Raw genomic sequence first — 23,791 nt, 5'->3', positions numbered from 1 at the left:
TTAATCTCAGCGCACCTGTGATTACCATGTCCTTTTTCTCAGCCACCACCCCAGGGTCCATCATTTCTAATCAAACCTTAGTTTTAGTTGCCTCTTATCTATCAAGGACACCTCAGCTATCTTTTGGTTTGGATAAAAATTCACTAAAGATAATGTTTTGTCATCTCTCTTCCTTCACCTTTTTCTAACACCATTTTTTTCTTTTTCCACCATTCTTGATTACATGTTGTGTATCCCCTTCCCCATACTTCTCTCCACCTGACTCTGCTTACTGAATAAAAAAAAGAGCAAATGTAAAGAGGACATGAAAGAGTGGTCCCTTTCAGATCTTCCTTTAAGATGCTTCATCAATAGCCCTTCCTACTATTTACTTGGTTGACTTTTTAAAAGTTCAACATATTTGCCAGCCAAGAAACAAACTGAACAGCTTTGTTTATCAAAAACAGTTTGGACAGAATTACTCTCCAAAGACCAAATATTAATTTATTTTTGAATAAGAGTCCGTCACTTCCTCTAGATCCTGACTTGTTCATCAAAGCTGCATTGGATTCATTCAGTTCGGGAATATTGCCCTCCACAGTCTGCTGTAAACTACTTAAATCTGACCTTATAAATGTAGCAAATCATGTAATAACTCACAACCCTTCCTCTGGATCTGGGTTTTCTCATTTGAACACTGATCAGGTGAGTCACAGATTTTTCCATCCTTCACTACTTTATGCTAAAGTGTAAGGACACACCTATATGTTTAAATCATCACTCAACAACTTTGCTTTTCAAGTTGAATGAAATGCCACCAAAAAGGACCCCGTATGAAACTTAGCCCTCCAGGACCATGACATCGATCTATTTGTAAGCCTTTGAAATTCTCCCTGCATCCTTTGAGATACATTAGAGCAACCTTTTGCTCCGTGGTGACCCAGGCATTCAGAAATGGTCAAAAGATGCTTCACCTCCCAGCTTCTGAGATTATCCCACTCATCCGTATTCTGTTTCTGTTAACAGTGTTTGATTTTCTTCAGAAATGGTCCGGCTGTGAAACAAGAGGGCCCTAAATGCTTACACTCCTTCTCCATCACAGCGAAGAGAGGACTTGAGAGTACAGCCCACAGTGAAGAAGGAGCAATTGAAACCAGGCAAGCTGTACATCAGCTCTTTCCTGGGTAATGGATGGAGACCAACCCTGTTCATTGGTCCCCTGCTTGGGTTCCAAGACCTCCCTTCATGGCGTTAATCTTTTGAGACATTTTGACAGCAAGGAAACTTCCTCTCTCTTTGCAAGAACCATGGGACTAGTATAGAGGTCCCTTCCATCTTGTGATCTATAAAATAAATTACACCACCAAAGCATAAAAACAATCATCAGAGACCTCTGTCTGGCAAAAACAAACACCAGGACATAGGAAACCTCCAGAAATGCTGAGTCTGACTGTGTACTGCAGAAGGAGTCTCAACTCTCTAATGTCATATTTGGAACCAGTTTTGGGGGGTTTTTTCCCCCTTCTGGATGGGACTTCGTAGATGGAGCACATTCAGAAAGACCTTCCAGAGATTTGGAATCAGGAAGAAGAAAGATAAACAGTTCTCTTTCCTCTCCTATGGCTCTATCTGTTTGGTTTCAAGGAATGAAAGAAGAGGAAAGGGAAAATGAGAGGAAAGAGAAAATGATCATATGAAGAAGGGCAGAGAAAAGGAGGAAAAGGGATAACTGGGCACAGTGTGCTGGGATGTTTGCAAAGGTAAATGAGCCAATCTCCCCAAAGTATATACCAAGATGCAACTCCTCCTCCTCCTTTCACCCCACTCGCTGTCACCTGTCTCCAAATGCACTAGCAGAGAAGCAATTCTTGTTTTGTAGCCAAGACACTAGCATGGACTAAGCCCTGTTCTTTGGCCCTCAAGGTCTGGCTTTTCTGTCCCCAGGCACTGCCTGGGAAGGATGTCTTAGAGGGGACAGAAGAGGCCCGGGTTATTTCTATTAGCTGTGATATATTAGAATTAATATCTGGTCATGCTTCTGCAAGTCTTTAATGTCTTCTTTTATCCCCATCCAACCCTCTTTTTAAATTTTTCACTTAGCTGTATGTGACAGCTTAAAAATGGTATTTTTGAAATACTATTCAAGCTTTTACCTAATATATTCTTCTGCATATATCTGATCGCTCCCTTCTTTCAAGCAGATAAGTTGTTAGGTTCTTGAGCCGAAGAGAAGAGGTGTAACAGCAAAAGGAAGCCAAAGACTCGCATAAGCAAGCCTTCAGGATGGCTTACGGACAGAGGCCTTCACCATAAAAGCACAAACTCCAAAAAGCTTAGAGACACCAAGAAGAGAGAGACCCTGAACAAAAGATGGTTAGCATCTGAGTTGACAGAAAAAAGTTAAGGGAATATGATTCCAATAGAACGTGGGTCCTTTACATTTATAATACTTTGAACATTTACTTATGTCAATCTAAATGACATTTTTGTTACCTGACTTTTTAACCCTGTAGTGTTTATAGCTGCAGTATTTAAATAATATAGTTGACTCACTTTTAATGTGTCAGCAAAGGAATATTATTACTAACACTGAAAATGTGTTAACATTTTCTACATCTGGGAGTGTCTTTCTGTTTTGTATATACATTCATCTGTTTTGCTTTTAGATTCCACATGTAAGGTATGTCAGATAAAATTTGTTTTCTTCTGACTTACTTCAGTGAGTGTGATATACTCTCTAGGTCCATCCATGAGCTGCAAATGGAAATATTTCACTGTTTTTTATGGTCCATCTTAAACCAATCTTCCGTTGATGGGCACTTGGGTTGTTTCCTTGTCTTGGCTATCGGAAATAGTGCTGCAATGAGGTGCATGTATCTCTTTGAGTTAGAGTTTTTGTCTTTTCTAGATATATGCCCAGGAGTGGGATTGCTGGATAATAAGGTAACGCTATTTTTAGTTTTCCAAGGAAATCCCATACTATTTTCCATAGCGGCTGCACCAATTTACATTCCCACCAACAGTGTAGGAAGGTTCCTTTTTCTCCACACCCTCTCCAACATTTATTATTTATAGACTTTTGATGATGGCCATTCTGACTTGTGTGAGATGGTATTTCATGTGGTTTTGATTTGCATTTCAGATATTTTCTAATTATCTTGAACTGGTCAGGGTTCAACCCTGAAACCCATAGTTGGAATCAATTCCACTCCAGCAATGACAGCTGAGAATAAAAAAGGTTATTTTCCCCTCAAACTAACAAATATTTTTTTTTCCTTCATGGTGAGTTACACCTAATTGTAATTGTTAAATAAAATTAACATAGAGTGCTAGAGTTTCCATCAAAGATGTTTAACTGGCTAACACAGGAAAGTCTCACATATGACCTTCTGTTGAAAAACTACCAGGGATGGTATGCATGAAAAACATGCACGAAAAACAATTCCAGAACCTTCCGAGATACATAAGCCGTGGACACCAAAAGTGTTAAACAGAGAAGGAATATTTGCTTTGCCTTCTGGTAATAAGAGGGACTGCAAAAGGTGTCACCCAGAGAAACAGTGCCGATAACACAGCAAATTATAAGCAGGGTGTGTTAGAGAATACACGAAATAAGTGAAGGAAAGATTGGACTGGCAGGTGTGCTGAGATGAAGGACTTCTCAGAACCCACCTCTTGTTGATTAGGTTCAAGGACACCTCAGCTGCATCTTAGTCCCAGAATGAGTCTTATCCCAGTTGTATCTTATAATTGGGGGTCAAGCCCAAGAGTGAGATGATCCCTGCCAAGCTATTTCTTTAACTTCTAGTTGTTAGAAAATGAACTATGAGTTTTATTGGGTCTGATATAAGGTCTTACTCCCTCTGAGCTATACTGATCAATTTTGTTCCTTAAGGGTTTCTTAAGATGAAGACAGGGCTTCCCAGGTGGCACTAGTGATAAAAAGAACCCACCTGACAATGCAGGAGACGTAAGAGATGCAAGTTCGATCCCTGGGTGAGGGAGACCCCCGGAGAAGCACATGGCAGCCCACTCCAGTATTCTTGCCTGGAGAATCCTCATGCACAGAGGAGCCTGACAGGCTACAATCCATAGGGTTGCAAAGAGTCAGACATGACTGATGCAACTTAGCATGCACACATGCATGCAAGATGAAAACAACCTAATCTCCCTTTGCAAAAGAAGGAGGTTTTATTGTAGTAACAAGAATATACCATACAATATCAGTGTGATGCTTTAGACATAGTGGGTTTTCTATTTATCTTGACACTAAAGTCCAGTCTGATGTCGTGATTCTATTTCAGAAAACTTTATTTTGAGAGAGAGGAAACCTCTGCTCTTCCTTGAGGGCTCCCTGGGTTCCAGGGGCCTGTTTATTTCTAGAGTGTGGTCCCTCCAAAGAGTGTGGTTTGTCTGTCTTCCAACCAGATGGTGCCAGCCATCTAGTCTGGCAACACTGATGCAAGATCCTGCCACGTCCAGTTTCTAAAAGTGCCAAGCCACGGCTATAAGAGCCTGCCATGGCTACTTTTTAACTTGTGGAAAAGAGGGCTATCTCATTCCTGGTCAGACCCATAAGCAGTATTGCACATAGGAGATCTTGGCCAGCATTAGAAAGGGGGAAGGAAGCAAGAAGAGCAAGGATGGGAAAAAGCAGCAAAGGTCAGATATTACCTGACCAGTTGGCTTTTCTTTCCCAGTTATTTGGAAGATGTTAGGGACAAGGAGACACAATAAGAATTCAGGGAAAGTAGCTGTATGTCAAAATGATGGAAGAATTCTCAGATACATGGTTTATCTCCTTCCATGTAAGACTCAGACTGTTCCTGTTCAACTGTAGGTCGTGCTAAGTCGCTTCAGTTGTGTCCAACTCTTTTGCGATCCCTTGGACTGTAGTCTACCAAGCTCCTTTGTCCATGGGATTCTCCAGACAAGAATACTAGAGTGGGTTGTCATATGCTCCTCCAGGGGGATCTTCCCAACCCAGGGGTCAAATCTGTGTTTCTTGTGTCTCCTGTATTGCACGTGAGGTCTTTAACACTAGCGCCATCTGGGAAGCCCCATCAGGAAGATTCAAATCAGCTATCTGGACACAGGAAGGGGAATGCAAATATGATCTTATTCATGTGGGTCATCACAGAATAAGCAGGCTCTAGGTTTGCCTAGGTTTAAGGCCAGAAACATGAGACAAGTGATCTTTAAGGGAAAAATATTTAAAATCTCATCAGAGCTCATTTAATGCATCAGTCACTAATTTGAGAGTCAGTGTGTGTGTATGTGTGCATGTGTGCATGTGTGTATCTGTGTGTGATTATATATACCTACCAAAAATTAGAGAAATGTAGGTGATACACACGGACAGTAATCAGATTTCTGGAAATGCTAAAAATCAAAGCACAAAGTAAGATCACGATAGGTAACTAAAATGTGTGAAGGAAACATTTTAGAGACAAAACATTTCTTGGGCCAAAAGAAAGAAAACCTGTTAGTTAATGAATCTGTAAATAATATTTTGATTAAAAGGGAAGATGGTCACTTAGAAGAGAGGAAAATGAATGTTTGGGGAGGAAAACTGGTAGTACTCTAACCCAGGGTCTCAGCCTGCTTGGACCCAGTACCTGCTGTTGATAAACATTATCCACTTGGCTTTGATTCCTTTCTCTCCAAATAGACTTTCAATTGTAATTTGCCTTTTCATGTGGTTTCTTTAACAAGACGAAGAATGGTGCCACTGTCCCAAGAACAAGCTTGGCGGCTTTGCTCTTCCCTGAAAACTAAAAATGGTCTTCCAGCTTATGCAGGCAGCTCTTCTGAACTTGGTTAACTTCAGGCCATCTGGAAAAGATTTTGGGTTGTTGCGAAAGGAGCACCACACCCTGGATTGCGGTAATTTTAGTAAAGTAGATTTATCTCCATCTGGCTAGCTGCTCCCTGGAGTCAGATGTACCTCGTCCTATTTCAAATAGCTATAAAACGCCTGATTCTCTTAGAGCCAAAAATATTCTGTTTGATGTATATCTGCATATAGACTCCATAATGAATGCACTACTTTGGGAAGTTTCATTTAACATGTGGCTTACTTACCAGACCATTTTTGCTTTATTCAAAATTTGTGCCAATTCCTGTCTTAAGAACTAGATTTTTTTTTTTTGGTCATGCCATATGGCATGCAGGATCTTAGTTCCCCAAGCAGGGATCAAACCCACATCCCCTGCAGTGGAAGCATGGAGTTTAACCTCTGGAGCACCAGGGAAGTCCCTAGATTTCATTATTACTAATGAATGAGCATTACTTTCTCCTGGGTAGTTGGATCAACTGAAGAAACATCTATCTTCTCAATGAAAAAAGAAAATTTCCATTACTAGCAAATATATATATATGGCCAAACAAAAGAAATTTTTATAAAGATCTTATAGTCAGAATCTTTGTTCAGGAAAAAAAATAGAAATAATAATAGACCAGTGGCAGCTCCACATAAATCCAAATCATGAGGCTTGCATCCTGACTCCGGCAGTAGGAGAATTGGTGAAATGGAGCACATATAAAGAAAGGCGGAGGGAAACGGCCACAAGGAAAAGACAAGGTGTCCAGGGAGCAGATAGAATTAGCACAGAGCTATGACAAGACTAGACAGCATATTAAAAAGTAGAGACATCACTTTGGCGACAAAGCTCTGTCTAGTCAAAGCTATGGTTTTCCAGCAGTCATGGGCAGATGTGAGAGTTGGACCATAAAGAAGGTTGAGCACTGAAAAATTGATGTTTTTGAATTGTGGTGCTGGAGAAAACACTTGAGAGTCCTAAAGAAAATCAGTCCTGAGTATTCATTAGAAGGACTGACACTGAAGCTGAAGCTCCAATACTTTGGCCACCTGATGCAGACAGCCAACTCATTGGAAAAGACCCTGATGCTGGGAAAGATGGAAGGTTAAAGGAGACGGGGGCAGTAGAGGATGAGATGGTTAGATAGCATCACCGACTCAAGGGACATGAGTTTGAGTAAACTCAGGGAGACAGTGGAGGACAGAGGAGCCTGGTGTGCTGCAGTCCATGGGGTTGCAATTGAATAACTTAGCGACTGAACAACAACAAATTGATACCATGTATAAGATAGATAACTGACTGTGTATATAGCAGAAGGACCTCTATTAATGCACTGTGGTGACCTGAATGGGAAGGAAGTCCAAAAGGGAAGGGATATATGTAGCCACGTGGCTGATTCATTTTAATATACAATAGAAACTATCACAACATTGTGAAGCAACTAGACTTCAATCAAAATTAATTTTAAAAAATTAGCACAGTGATAGGATTTCCACACGTGGGCAGTGCTATGAGCTTAAGTTCTTTCTTCTTCCCAAAGAACTGCTTCCTAATATGCAAAAGAAGTGGCAAAGGTGAGAAATTATAGGCATGCCTTTTACTGAGACTATTATGGCCCAATTTGAGTAGACATTATAAAGCTATGTACTTTGTCTCTTTTTAACACATTAACCTGAATTTCTTCTGCTGTGTTCAAAACTGACTAATAATATTGACTAAATGGCTGACAATAGGAGCTAACATTTGTTAAATATTATTATATACCAGGCACGGGCTTCCCTGGTGGCTCAGCGATAAAGAATCCACCTGCCAATGCAGGAGATGCATGTTCAATTCCTGGCTTGGGAAGATCCCCTGGAGAAGGAAATGGCAGCTCACTCCAGTATTCTTGCCTGGGAAATCCCATGGACAGAAGAGCCTGGTGGGCTACAGTCCAAGAGGTCAGAAAAGCTGGACACAACTCAGGGACTAATGAACAACAAGACAAGCATGTACCAGGCACTTGGCTAAGCCCTTCTCATATACATTCTCACTTAATTGTTGCATCAATTCAATGAGGTAGATACAGTTACTATTCCCATTTTACACATGAGAAAAATAGAGCTTGTAAGTAACTTGCATAAGGCCACAAATATAAAGATGGCATATTTAGATTAATAACCATAGGTTTCATGATTTAAGAACACCTAGCAACTGTATAGTGCTTCCCTGGTAACTCAGCTGGTAAAGAATCTGCCTGCACTGAAGGAGAATCATGTTCGATTCCTGGGTTGGGAAGATCCCCTGGAGAAGGGATAGACTACCCATGCCAGTATTCTTGGGCTTCCCTGGTGGCTTAGTCAGTAAAGAATCTGCCTGCAATGCAAGAGACCTGGGTTTGATCCCTCGGTTGGGAAGATCCCTGGAGGAGGGCATGGCAACCCACTCCAGTATTCTTGCCTGGAGAATCCCCGTGGATAGAGGAGCCTGGTGGGCTACAGTCCATGGGGTCACAAAAGAGTCCAACATGTCCTAGAAAGTAAACAACGACAATCCCCCTCCTCAGGTCACAATGCTATGTTCCGGACCTACCTGAAGAATCTCCACCTTAAATACTGGACTAACATTTTTTTCAATGTCTTCCACCTACGGACACAAACTCGTATTTTGATACTCCAAGTTGATCGGCCTTCCTCATGGTGAAGTTTTCTGCTAATCTCAATCTATGCAATGTTATTCATTCTAGAAACAAGTAATGGCCAAACTTTTTCCCAATAAGCAATAGGAAACTGGTTAGAGAGATATTGAAAAAAAAAAAAGGCCTGGTCAGCACAAATTATGCAGATCAACTAGTCCAAAACAACATGAGTCTGAACAAGTGACCCAGCTCACAGCTTCATTGCAAACATTATATTAGGGTCAGAAAAAGCAATGCCCATGAGAAATTACATAGTCCCTTTGCACAGCTTTCCTCATGGCATTTTTAATGTCCCTGTTCCTAAGACTGTAGATGATGGGGTTTATCATAGGAATCACCAGAGCAGAGACTATGGACACCACCTTGTCCTGGTCCAGGGAGTAGCTGGAACTAGGTCGCATGTACATGAAGAGACCAGAACCATAGAAGAGGGTCCCAGCAGTCAGATGAGAGGCACAGGTGCTGAAGGCCTTGGTCGTCCCTCTAGCTGACCTGATAGGACGGCAGCAGCCATGCAACCATCAGAGATGAGGATCACAAGGACAGACAGCACCACAACGCCCACACCCACGAGGAAGGTCACCACCCGGCTAGCGAAAGTATCAGCAGGACAGAACCAGGACTGGAGGAAGGTCACAGAAGAGGTGGTTGATCACGTTGGGCCCGCAGAAATCGTGCTGATAGATAGATCAGGTGTCAATCAAAGAACTGAGGAACCCACCCATGTAGGCTCCGGCCGCCTTCTTTAAACAAAGGGTGTGAGATACGAGGACCGTGTAGGGCAGCGGGCTGCAGATCGCAGCACCGCGATCAGGTGCCATGGCCGCCAACAGGAAGCACGCAGCCAGCCCCAGCCCGCAGAAGACAAAGCACTGCACGGCACAGCCCACCGAGGAGACGGTTTTCCGCTCTGGGATGATGTCCGAGAGCGTCTTGGCGGCTGTGGAGGACAGGTAGCAGACACCCAGGAAGGACAGGTTACTGGGGAAGACGGACACGGGCGTGTGCAGGTGGAGGCCATCCTGACGAGGGCCATGAGGCTCGGGTTCCAGGCGAGGGTCAGGAGGTAAATGCCCAGAAATAACGCAAAAAGGAAAAGCTTCATTTCAGGCTGCCCTGAAAATCCCAGGAGGATGAATTCTGTCACAATGGTGCTGTTCCTTCCTGCAGCCGCAGACCTGCTTCCTGAATAAAGGCGGGAAGCAATCCTGTGATCTGTTAGACTTTGTTACAAGTGGATATTTCCTATAATATCATACAGCTGATACCAGGTTTAGCCACCTGCTAGGCAAAGTCTTCTCGGAGCAAGTCAGCCTATGATAATCTCTTCATACTATTTAAAATCTGCGTGCTCTATACTTTGCTGACAAGAAGAGAAGCGGTCTAAAAGAGGAGAGAGAGACTGGGAGTCAGAAATGTGAATTTTGTTCACAACTCTATTCCCAACTCCCTGGAGACGGTGGGAAAGTCATTTAATCTCTTTGTTTCCTCATTTTCTCAGTTGAAAAATGAAAGTTTGAGTCTCAGGGCTCCTTTAGGTTTGGGTTTCTTATGGCTTTTTTAGACTTTCTGACTTGAAAATATCAACCCAAATTAACAATAAAGTTAGGAATTTCTTCTATTTTATGTATATTTAGTATAAGAATCCAAAAAAGGAAGTAAATACAACTGGTTACAATATTTTGCATGTTCCGTGTTGAGGGAGGAGATTCAACCCATAATGAAAACAATCCATTCTTTTAGGTAGCAAAATTAAAGGGAAAAGGGATTTATATATACAAACACATATATGTGCAGTATCAGTAAATGCATGCTTAGAACTAGACATTTTTTCTAAATATATAGGTTTTCTAAATATATATATTTATTTGGCTGCCCCGGGTCTCAGTCGTGGCATGTGGGACCTTCAGGTGCAGCATGTAGGACCCAGTTCCCCCACCAGGACTCAGACCCAGGCTCCCTGCTCAGCGAGTGTGGAGTCTTAGCCACTGGACCACCAAGGGAGCCCCTATAGTAAGTTTTTATACAAATCACTGCATAAAATCATAAAATTTTCAAAGTTTGGACTAGAAGGAAGCAACAGCAAAGTTGACTGAAATTGGCCAAGTCATGGTGGTCGTGGAAAAGCAGAAACCAGTACTTCCTGACCAAGAGAAGTTGAGAATGATTCATTGTATATTTGAGGATAATATTTAGGAGAGGCAAGGGGAAATTTCCCAAACAAAGGCAATGCCAAAGAATGCTCAAACTACCACACAATTACACTCATCTCACATGCTAGTAAAGTAATGCTCAAAATTCTCCAAGCCAGGCTTCAGCAATATGTGAACCGTGAACTTCCTGTGTTCAACCTGGTTTTAGGAAAGGCAGAGGAACCAGAGATCAAGTTGCCAACATCCACTGGATCATCGAAAAAGGAAGAGAGTTCCAGGAAAACATCTATTTCTACTTTCTTGACTATGCCAAAGCCTTTGACTGTGTGGATCACAATAAACTGTGGAATATTCTGAAAGAGATGGGAATACCAGACCACCTGACCTGCCTCTTGAGAAACTGGTATGCAGGTCAGGAAGCAACAGTTAGAACTGGCCATGGAACAACAGACTGGTTCCAAATAGGAAAAGGAGTACGTCGAGCCTGTATATTGTCATCCTGCTTATTTAACTTATATGTAGAGTACATCATGAGAAACACTGAGCTGGAAGAAGCACAAGCTGGAATCAAGATTGCCGGGAGAAGTATCAATAACCTCAGATATGCAGATGACACCACCCTTATGGCAGAAAGTGAAGAGGAACTAAAAAGCCTCTTGATGAAAGTGAAAGAGGAGAGTGAAAAAGTTGGCTTAAAGCTCAACATTCAGAAAAGTAAGATCATGGTATCTGGTCCCATCACTTCATGGCAAGTAGATAGAGAAACAGTGGAAACAGTGTCAGACTTTATTTAGGGGGGCTCCAAAATCACTGCAGATGGTGACTGCAGCCATGAAATTAAAAGATGCTTACTCCTTGGAAGGAAAGTTATGATCAACCTAGATAGCATATTAGAAGCAGAGACATTACTTTGCCAATAAAGGTCCATCTAGTCAAGGCTATGGTTTTTCCTGTGGTCATGTATGGATGTGAGAGTTGGACTGTGAAGAAAGCTGAGTGCCAAAGAATTGATGCTTTTGAACTGTGGTGTTGGAGAAGACTCTTGAGAGTCCTTAGGACTGCAAGGAGATCCAACCAGTCCATTCTAAAGGAGATCAGTCCTGGGTGTTCTTTGGAAGGACTGATGCTGAAGCTGAAATGCCAATACTTTGGCCACCTCATGTGAAGAGTTGACTCATTGGAAAAGACTCTGATGCTGGGAGGGATTGGGGGCAGGAGGAGAAGGGGGCGACAGAGGATGAGATGGCTGGATGACATCACCGACTCAATGGACATGAGTTTGAGTGAACTCCAGGAGTTGGTGATGGACAGGGAGGCCTGGTGTGCTGCAGTTCATGGGGTTGCAAAGAGTCGGGCATGACTGAGTGACTGAACTGAACTGAACTGAAGGGGAAATTTGGATGTCATCAGGCCAGACCAAATTATCATTTTTGAAACATGAGGTAAGCCCATAAACACTCTGCATTAAGAAATACAGGCTAGCACTGATAATAGCATCAAAATGAAGAAATATAAATGGATGTAAAAAGGCAGAAGTGTCCTGGGGGAGACTTGATGGTAGAATTAAAGTTGATGTATTTTATTACTTTATGGAATTTGATTGCCCAGGCATGTTTGCAACCATTGCAACCAGATTGAACAATGATTGTGTTCATCATTCATCATATTAAAAACTGTTTTACATGAATAGATTCTCAACATCACTAACTGTCAAGGAAATGGAAATCAAAACCACAATGACATATCACCTTCCACCTTTTAGGATGGTTATTATTAACAGGTGTTGGTGAGGAGGCAGAGAAAAGGGAACCTCTGCACACTACTGGCGAAAATGTAAATGAGTTCAGCCTCTGTGGAAAGCAGTATGGAGGTTCCTGCAAAAATAAAAACAGAACTACTGCATGACCCAGCAATTCCACTTCTGGCTATATCTCCAAAGGAAATGAAGTCAGTCCCTTGCAGAGATGTGATTCCATGTTCACTGCAGCATTATTCACAATAGTCAAGATACGGAGACAACCTAAACATCCATTGACAGATGAATGCACAAAGAAAATTTAAGACAGATAACGGAATACTGTTCAGCCTGAAAAACGAAGGGAAAATCTCGTCGTTTGTAACAATGTAGACAAACATGAAGGACACTTTGCAAAATGAAATAAGCCAATACAGACAGTCAAAGTCTGCGTGATCCCACTTACATGTGGAATCTTAAAAAGTCAAATTCATACAAGTAAAGAATAGACCGATTGTGGCCATGGGCTGGGATGGGATGGAAGGAAGAGCGAGATGCAGGTCACAGGGTACAAGGTTTCACTCGTACAGGATAAGTTGTGGAGGTCTAATGAACAGCATGGTGGCCATAGGTAACGTTATTGTATACTTGAAAGCTTTCCAAGGGGATCAGTTCAGTTCAGTCGCTCAGTCGTGTCCGACTCTTTGCAACCCCGTGGACTGCAGCATGGAAGGCCTCCCTGTCCATCACCACCTCCCAGAGTTTACTAAGAGGATAGATCTTAAATTAAATCTTCTCACACTAAACAGTCACACAGACACACAAACACACACGGGTAACTATGTAGAGACGATAGATAAGTTATTTAACTTGATTGAGTTGATCTTTTTATAGTGTATGCATATATATGTGTATAAACATCAAGGTGTACACTTTCAGTTCAGTTCAGTCGCTCAGTCGTGTCCGACTCTTTGCGACCCCATGAATTGCAGCACGCCAGGCCTCCCTGTCCATCACCTGTACACTTTAACTGTATGCAGTTTTTGTCTGTTAAACATATCCCTATCATGTTGTTAAAAATAAGGAAGTACTATTCCTAGCTTTGTATTTTCTAAAAATTTTAAATCTCCCCACAATTATCCACTGAATGAACAGTCAAAACCAAGAAGACTAACTGTGATCCAGATAGTCTTGCAACTGGGTCTGATTTCACCACAGAAGAGTGATTGGGGCCAACTTATGCTCTGAACACTAGACTTCCATCCTATGGACCCTATGCACCTTTCACTATAGTTTGTTCTTATTATGATTATTAAGTCCCTTTCTTTAAAGACATTAGTTCAATAAATGCGTTGAAGCTGATTTTCATATTTACAATTGCGATGTATTTACAAAGTCCTATGGTGTATAGGACTTTCATATTTATATATAGTGTATAGGATTATCATATTTACAATTACAGTGTATATACAAAGTCCTATTGACTTCCCTGGTGGCTCAGATGGTGAAGAATCTGCCTGCAATGCAGGAGACCCAGGTTCAATTCCTGGGTTAGGAAGAGCCCCTGGAGAAGGGGATGGCTACCCACTCCAATATTCTTGCCTGGAGAATCCCATGGATGGAGGAACCTGGCTGGCCACAGTCACAAAGAGTTGGACACGACTGAGTCACTAACGGTTTCACAAAATCCTAGGCTAATAATAAATATACATTCTTTTATTAAAGAAAGATCTGGGATGCTAATTAAAAAAAAAAAAAAACAGCCGACAATTCTTCACTATAATATTGATCTATTCATCCTATCAAAGAGGAAATTAGATGAGTTTGGTGTTTCTTATCTTAATGAAATCTTCCCTACCAGAACTTAAGCTACTCAAAGGCAGGCAAAGAGTTGTATTTGTTCTGTGTATTTACCTATCCTGAGTCCTGGAACAGTGTCTGGGACATAGGCTCAGTAAATATTTGTTTAATGGATGAATTTTCTTCACTGTTTATTCATGGAGTTTAGCAGAGTGTTTGTTTTATAATAAGTGCTCAATAATAGTAATATAATATGTAACTGGGGATTCCCGCGTGGTACAGTGGTAAGGAATCCGCCTAGCAATGCAAGAGGCGCAAGAGACTGAGGTTTGATCCCGGGATTGGGAAGATCCCCCAGAGGAGGAAATGGCACCTCACTCCAGTATTCTTGCCTGGGAAACGTCATCAGAAGAGCCTGGTGGGCTACAGTCCGTGGGTCACAAGAGTTAGACACGACTGCGTGACTGACACATAGCACGTGATATAAAATAGAATCACAGACACTTATTAGGGCTTACTGAGTACCAGGCACTGTTCTAAGGACTTGATTTATATTAACTGGAGATGGATAGATTTAGTCTGCCCCTTAGACAGATAGAATGTGGGAAGTGCTTAAATTTATAATTGTCATTTGTTGGAAGAGTGAGGCGGGAGGAAGGGAGCTAAACTTACTGAGTTACATCAGGCAGAAGTGTCCTGAATTCTGAAGCCAAAGGAGAAGGATTATTGGTCGCTTTGCTCCAATAACATCTTTTACACATTTCAGTCCATCTGCATTCCCCAATGCTCTATGTCTGTTTCATCGGCTCTACCTCTGGCCTCTGGTCTAGTCCGTTCTTTTATACTTTGGCCTCAGGCAAACAGTAGCACCTGCTTCTGGAATCCCTTCCTTGAGTATCAGGTCTTCCAGTGGCCCTTGATGTGCCATTACGTTGATGGAGAGGGGGAGCCGCACTCGGCCCCCACATGCTGCTTTGTCACTCACTCCTGGCTCCAAAGGTAAAAACCCAGCAGTCATCAGAGCTAAACATTCCTGAGCACTGATTGTTCTCTGGGGGTGGTGGGGAACGGGGCCAACCACCGGCCGCCAGAGCCTCACACGCAGTCCCTCTCCTTGTTCTCCTTGAGCTTCCCTGACCCTGGTCCAAGGAGACCTCGTGCTGTGTTGGTGGGCAGCCTTCCACGTCAAGAGACCCTTCATTAGCAGGAAACCGCACACAGACGGAGGCTTGTGCTAAAATACAGTGCCTAAAACCGAACTCCTAACTAGGAGAGGGGGGTTCCAGTTCTGGCTCTGCCATTTTATTCGTACAGACATGCGACAAGTGTTTAATTTTTTTCCAAGCGGTGTTTATTTTTTCCTTCACAAAAAATTATCTATAATGGAAAGTTCCAAACACATACACTGATAAAGAGATTAATATAATTAACCTCTGGGTACCCCTTGGTTAGCAATATCTTGTTTCATGTTTATCCTCTGACAGCCCTTTCCTGATGGATTATTTTGAATCAAACACCAGATATCTTACCATTCCATCCACAATTTTTTTTAATTGGAGTATAATTGCTTTATGATGTTGTGTTAGTTTCTGCTGTACGACAACATGAATCAGCTACATGTACACACATATCCCCTCTCTCTTGAGCCTCCCAACCCCCCTAGGTCATCACAGAGCATCCAGGTGGGCCCCCTGTGCTGAACAGCAGCTCCCCACTAGCTGTCTCTGTGACATATGGTAGTGGATATGTCCATGCTACTCTCTTAATTTGCCCCATCATCTCCTTCCCCCACCGTGCCCACAAGTCCACATTTAACAAAAGTTTTAATCTCTTAAATATCAGTTTCCTCACTTGTAAAACTAGTGTAATAATACCTACCTCAAATAGATTGGTGGGATCCTGAAATGAGATATGAATAAGCACATCTTAGCACAGAGCTAATGAAAAAAAATCACTCAATAAATGTTAACTGAAAGTGAAGGTGCTCAAACGTGTCCCACTCTTTGGGACCCCATGGACTGTAGCCCACCAGGCTCCTCCATCCATGGGATTTTCCAGGCTAGAGTACTGGAGTGGGGTGCCATTGCCTTCTCCAGGAGATCTTCCTGACCCAGGGATTGAACCCAGGTCTCCAGCATTGTAGGCAGACGCTTTACCCTTAAGCCACAAGGGAATCCAACCCTGTCTCTAGGGTCACAGCCAAGAGCTCTTCCCTTTCCATCTGATTTTTGCTGTGACTCATTTTCATCCTGATGAAAACAGCTCCTTGACCCTTTCATATGTTAGGTGCTGCTCCCAACATTGATACAACCTGGATGTGTTGCTTTGGGTGAGTCCGTTAACCCCTCCCCTTCACCCCTGCTGAGCCTGATGAAATTGGGCTCCCTCTCCAAGAATTCCTCAGGCTCCAAAAGGCTGAAATTTTGAGAAACTGATTTTTTTTTGAAACTTTCTATATAGGACTGTGTTCAGTCATGTCCGACTCTTTGTGGCCCTGTGGACTGTAGCCCACTAGACTCCTCTGTCCATGGGGTTCTCCAGGCAAGAATAGTGGAGTGGGATGCCATTTCCTATTCCAGGGGATCGTCCCAACCCAGGGATCGAACCTGCATCTCTTGTCTTCTGCACTGGCAGGCAGATTCATTACCTCTAGTGACACCTGGGAAGCCCTTTGAGTGAAGTGAAGTCGCTCAATCATGCCTGACTCTTTGCAGCCCCATGGACTGTAGCCCACCAGGCTCCTCCATCCATGGGATTTTCCAGGCAAGAATACTGGAGTGGGTAGCCTATCCCTTCTCCAGGAGATCTTCCCAACCCAGGAATAGAACTGGGGTCTCCTGTATTGCAGGTGGATTCTTTACCAACTGAGCTATCAGGGAAGCAGATATAACCATAAACTCTCCGTATCCTTACTTTAAAATAAAATATTTCAAATATGGTTAAATTAAAGAATTTAATGCAGTTTAAGCAAACATTAGAAAGTATGAAAACACAAAAAAGCAAGGAAACTCCACATAGAATTACAAATATTTAGGAAATATTTCTTTGTAATTCAACCAAAAATTTAACTCACCAAGATTCTATGCCTCTCAGAGTTTGTTTGCTGGCAGCTCCTCCTAAAATAGGATTTGCTTTCATGTTTGTTTAACATTTTATTATGCTTATTTTTACAGGACACTTTAAGTGTTTCAAAGCAAAACCCAGAGGTGCTTGGAGGTAAATACAATCTTGATTCTCAAATTGGAGTTTAAAAGTTATCTCAGTAGGTATTTCTTCCACTGGCAAAAAGTAAAAACATTAAACTTAATACATAGATTCAAAGTCTTTTCACTGGGCATTCCAAAGATAATGTTGTGTTAATGTCTCAGTCGTGTCCTACTCTTTGTGACCCCGTGGGCTGGGGCTGCCAGGCTTCTCTGTCCATGAGATTTTCCAGGCAAGAATACTGGACTGGGTTGCCATTTCCCGCTCCAGCCAAAGGTAAGGTACAATAGTAAAGGACATTTAGAGGTTTGGGAGGTCTTTAAATTATATATGCAACTACTCAATGCTCTGTGTTGACCTAAATGAAAAGGAAATAAAAAAAGAATCTACATAAGTATACATATATAGATTCACTTTACTGTATGGTAGAAACTAACATAACATTGCAAAGCAACTATACTCCAACAAAAATTAATTTTTAAAAAGCCCAAAAAAGATTTAAGGGCTTCCCTGATAGCTCAGATGGTAAAGAATCCGCCTGCAGTGCAAGAGACCCTGGTTCCATTCCTGGGTCGGCATAGGTTCTAAAACAAATTTTAAACTTTCAGTCATTATATATATATATGTAAATTCTGGCCTGGAGAATTCCATGGACTGTATAGTCCATGGAGTTGCAAAGAGTCAGACACAACTGATCAACTTTCACTTTCACTTTCATATATACAAAAGAGCTAAAGAAGAAGACTTTAAGAGCTGAATCAACATTGTTACAACTGAGATAACTATATTGCTGTTGTTGATCAGTAGCTAAGTCCTGTCAGATTCTTTGCAATACCATAGACTAAAGTATGCTAGGCTTCCCTGTCCACTACCTCCTGGAGTTTCTCAAAGTCATGTTCATTAAGTCAGTAACACCATCCAACTATCTCATCCTCTGTCATCCCCTTCTCCTCCTGCTCTCAATCTTCCCCAGCATCAGGATCTTTTCCAATGAGTCAGCTCTTCGCATCAGGTGGCCAAAGTATTGGAGCTTCAGCTTCAACATCAGTCCTTCCAATGAATATTCAGGACTGATTTCCTTTAGGATTGACTGGTTTGATCTCCTTGCAGTCCAAGGGACTCTCAAGAGTCTTCTACAGCACCACAATTCAAAAGTGTCAATTAACAAACCATTATTTTCAGAGATGCTAACTAGTTTAGACCCCCAATGGCAGGGGTCCCCAACCTGCCAATCTAATGCCTGACAATCTGAGGTGGAGGCGATGTAATGATAGAAATAAGGTGCACAATATATGCAATGTGCTTGAATAATCATCCCGAAACCAACACCCCCACACACACCCTTCCATGGCAAAACTGTCTTCCCTGAAACCCGTCCCTGGTGCCAAAAAGGTTAGTGAACCACTGCCTATGGAATGTTGCTGCCACCTCGTGGAAGTGTGCCTAAATTGTAGGGAGTTTTAAGAGGTGACTGAGGGACTAAATGGAGAAGGAAATGGTTACCCACTCCAGTATTCTTGCCTGGAGAATCCCACAGACAGAAGAGCCTGGTGGGTTACAGTCCACAGGGTTGCAAAGAGTCAGGCATGACTGAGCAACTGAACAACAGTGAGGGACTAAAATCCACATGAAAGTGAAAGCTGCTCAGTCGTGTCCGACTCTTTGTGACCCCATGGACTATACAGTCCATGGAATTCTCCAAGCCAGAATACTGGAGTGGGTAGCCTTTCCCTTCTCCAGGGGATCTTCCTAACCCAGGGATCAAACCAGGATCTCCTGCATTGCAGGTGGATTCTTTACCAGCTGAGCTATCGGGGAAGCCCTAAAATCCACATGAGAACCCAGCATTCTGACTTACCAGTGGCTCAGCTGGTAAAGAACCTGCCTGCCGATTCAGGAGATGCAAGAGAGGGGGTTCGATCCCTGAGTGTGGAAGATCCCCCGGAGAAGGAAATGGAACTCCACTCCAGTGTTCTTGTCTAGGAAACCCCATGGACAGAGGAGCCTGGTGGGCTACAGCCCATGGGGTCGCAAAGAGTCGGTCACTACTGAGCACACACATACACACACACACACACACACACACACACACACACATGCTATATGCCCAGCAAGCTCTAAGCACTCTACCATGAGCTCCTTAAGTACATGAGCTCAAAACTTTCATGTCCTTCAATTCTGGTGAATAAATCAGACCAGGCAGATGGAGGATTCCCCGGGCATATTGTAAATGATGAGTAACATTAATAAACAAATACATTTTGAGAAGAATAACGTGACTGAGAACAGACAATTTGCAAGTTCACATTCACAGTACCATTTTAAACAAATCATATGGTTTAATTCTTAAAAAGAGGCATCAAGACACAATGGAAGAGCAATCTCAAAGATAGGGCATCATAGATTTTTTAAAAAAGGACTAATGTTATCACACGGCATAGGATTGAATCCCACCTGTTTTCATCTGTGTGGCCTTGTGACCTTCAACTGACCTCACATGAGCTCATGCTTCATTTGTGAGATGCATGCAAACATGTCAACATTGTATGTTTGTGTGAGGATCATGTGATGCACAATCTATACGAAAACCATTATATAAGAACTATTCAAATAGGACAGATTATCAGTTTGATTTTTAAATTCCCATTTGTCTCCAAAGAAATGCCTCCAACTATAATATTCTGATACCAGTTTATTAGAAATGCATGATAATCTATATTATTATTGTCCTGAAGTAACTATATACTTTCATTAAATATGAGCTAACTGTATGTTTTAATTAAAATGACAATTAATTTGGACATAGTTTTAAAGAGACTTCTTCATTTTCAGAAAATCTTGGCCTAGTGATTTTTATAAACAATGACTTTTGCTATCACCGTCAATTTTTATTACTCTGAGATTAGGAACACTAATTATTTAACACTAATTAGATTAGGAACACTAATTATTTGTGAATAATGTGAACATGTTACTTCCAGAAAACAAGTGAATATATCACACTCTTTGGAATAGCTAGATAAGACAAGCTCAAATGAGTCATTAGGAAATTATGTGTTGATTAGCAAATAAAATGAAAGTGCCCATAACCAGGTGGCTCGGGGGTAAAGACTCCACCTGCTAATGCAGGAGACACGGGCAGGGGTGGGTTCCAGCCCTGTGTCGAGAAGACCTCCTGGGGTAGGAAATGGCATCTCACTCCAGCATTCTTGCCGGGAGAGCCCATGGACAGAAGAGCCAGGGCGGCAGTCCACGGGTCGCTAAGAGTCAGACACGACTGAAGAGACTAAGCTCGGGTGTTCGGCAATCTAGTTTCCTCCTGCAGGGTGTTTATCTTATCCTTTGTGTTCTGCAGCCACCCTGCGTCTGCTCACCGAGTAATACCAATAGAGATTTTTTTAATAAGAAGAGATCTTGATTAGCCTTGGGGGATCAGAGGAGCTGCCACAGAGATAGAGCTTAATAAGCAATGTCTTCAGAACACTTCTGTGAATATATGTTCTCCACACCACCCCAGAGATCAATTAAGTACAAATCTGTAAACCTGGGTGACGCACTCCTTTCTCTTTTGAAAAATATAAGACCCTCCAGGGCAAATATAAGAAAATGTCTCCAAAGAGAAAGAAAAGACCCTCTCTCCAATTCACCCCTGACCCCAACTTTTAAACACTTCCCAAATGAGCCCAAGTACAGATATTAGTTGACACCAGAAGAGCTTCTTAAAGATTACGTCCTCTCCCTCTTCTCCCTCTGTATCTTTTCCCTCTCCTTTTCTGCCCACAAACACACATTAGAAGCAACAAGCAGGTATTTTTACCTTTGGTGAACAAACCAACCTCAAGCTTGCTCTGCAAACTTGTTAGCACTTTGAGGACTGGAAGCAAGTCCTGAAGCAAGATCTGATGCCTTCCAAAGCAGATCAGGAGACAAGCATAAGCTGAATGACAGGCAGAACAAGAAGGGGTAAGTGCGGTCATTCGCCTTTTATTTTCTGTCTTCATGCACGCGTTAATCTTTACCTTACAGAGCACACTTTGCAAAGTGCATCCGAGATGTGCACGCCTATTGTAGATGAGGAAAGAGTTCTTTGGCTTTCGGTTTTTCCCCGTGGGCCTCTCAAGTCTGCCTGTTTTCCCCCAAATTCATCCCCAATCTTGTTTCTACTTTACTTCTCCATTAACGGGCTCTGGAACTATGCTGAGTCCTTGCAACTGGGAAGGAAAGTAAGAAGACACAAAATTTCTGAAGGAATTGCTATACCCTTGAACACGGCCCCAGTTGTGAATAAGTAATCTGCAAAGCAACTTGGAAGGGCTGGAATTGGGCCAGACTGACTACACGTAGTAGATTTTCGAAACACTGCCGAGACCTCAAGCCTCTGAAACTCTCCTTCTCTTTTTTGACTGAAGGCTTGAATTTTGCCATCTAAGTCCTAATTCTTGGATGAAAGTGTGGGTGTCTTTTTAATTCTCACCTTACATCATGAGGGACTCGTTCACCTCCACCAGTCATTGGTAAGTTCAGATGATAGGCAGACCTAGAAGAGAAAGACCCTAAGGGCACTAGGTTCTTGCCCAGTGAGGAGAAGAAGGATGGGAAGATCACTGAAAACTAGTTTGGCTGAGGTTCCCCTTGACACTGTTGCCTTGTTTTTCTTGCATTCCCAACTGACTCTTTGCGACCCCAAGGACTGTACAGTCCATGGAATTCTGCAGGCCAGAATACTGGAGTGGGTAGCCTTTCCCTTCTCCAGGGGATCTTCCCAACCCAGGGATCGAACCCAGGTCTCCCACATTGCAGGCTGATTCTTTATTAGCTGAGCCACAAGGGAAGCCCCTGATAAACACAAATTTGGCATATTTGGTTACAAAATATAACACTTTCTTGAAGACATTTCATAAAAGATGAGTTGAGTCATAAATCAATTCTATCAGATCCCATCAATTCCTGAGTGTCTTCCAGGTGCTAGGTTGTTTTTTATTAATATATTGATTTTATGTTTTTAACTTTTTATTTTGTATTGGAGTTTAGCTGATTTACAATGTTGTGATATTTTCAGGTGGACAGCAAAGGAACTCAGCCATACACACACATACATATATATACACATGTATCCATTCTCCCCCAAAACTTCTCTCCCATCAGGCTGCCACATAACACTGAGCAGAGTTCCCCGTGCCATACAGTAGGTCCTTGGTGTTATCCATTTTAGATATAGCAGAATGTCATGTGCTGAGTTTTTCATTGTACGGCATTATTGTATCTTCACCACGGCCTTGAAGGCTCGTGGTATCCACAGAAATGCAGCTCCAGCGTTTACAAATCCAACAAAGTCACTGGGCCCCTCAGACTCTGTAAAACAGGCCTGGCGCTGATTGTACCTACACCACAGGTTCATGAGAGGGAGGAGATTTGGATCAAACTGAACCTCCCAGGAGTTCTTGCCAAAATGAAAGAGATTTTCTTCCTCTCCCAAGGGAGGGAGCCACTCTTCGTAAACAGAGTTCAGTGATGTAAAGTGCTTCAAGCAGCCCTTAAGATACCTTCTATTTAATATTCCAGAATACCATTCAAGGCATCCATATGTTGGAACAAAACCCTGGATAAGGTTTTCCTCTTGTTTCAATTTGTCCAGCTTCACTTTCTGATTCGGGAGATGGGGAATTTCATTCCTAAATATGAAAACCTTCCCTCGTAATCAGTTCAGTTCAGTTCATTTGCTCAGTCATGTCCGACTCTTTGCGACCCCATGGACTACAGCACGCCAGGCCTCCCTGTCCATCACCAACTCCCAGAGTTCACTCAAACTCATGTCCATGGAGTCGGTGATGCCATCCAACCATCCTTCCTAATGGCAACATTCAAAACAGACTTTCAGTTGACGTATCAACCCTCAGATTATTCAGTTCTTCAATCTCATCCCAGACACTTCTTATATACCTAGATGAGCCATCAGTGAATTCCTTATTTCTGCAAGAAAAGCACACTTTAACCTATCATGTGAGGAGGGAATATTCACTGATGATAACAATCACAGTGCCAGTTCATTCAGCAAGCATTCACTCTCAGGATCCATGAACCTTCCCCAAGTTGTCTTATGCAATAGTTAAACAACTCTGTTAAGTAGTCACCGTTACCCCTGTTTTGCAAATGAAGAAACTTGAAACTCAGAACGGCTACAAGAACTGCTCAATCTCCCACCACTGGCAAGTGGCTGAGTCAGGATTAGAACCATTAAACTTGTCCTGAAGCCTCGCACGTGTCATAACCACTACCTTATCCCACTACTCTATCTTCAACCTGAATCGTTGCCCCCAAACAGCCTGAAGCACATCACAAACTTGGGTCCCTACTTTGCCGAATGGTGGACCCTACTTAGAATGGGCTGAGAGCTCCAGCAGAGGTGTGTCTGCTTGCCTCC

General features: G+C 42.4%; 1 pseudogene; it reads right to left on the bottom strand.

Moving 5' to 3' along the window:
- Positions 1-8,279: 8,279 nt before the first annotated feature.
- On the bottom strand, positions 8,280-21,882 carry LOC102396922 (annotated as a pseudogene).
- Between the last annotated feature and the right edge of the window lie 1,909 nt (positions 21,883-23,791).

This window comes from Bubalus bubalis, chromosome 16 (genome assembly GCF_019923935.1).
Source record: "Bubalus bubalis isolate 160015118507 breed Murrah chromosome 16, NDDB_SH_1, whole genome shotgun sequence".
Lineage (NCBI taxonomy): Eukaryota > Metazoa > Chordata > Mammalia > Artiodactyla > Bovidae > Bubalus > Bubalus bubalis.
The sequence above is the reverse complement of the archived record's forward strand: the minus strand, read 5'-3'. Positions and strand labels throughout refer to the sequence as shown.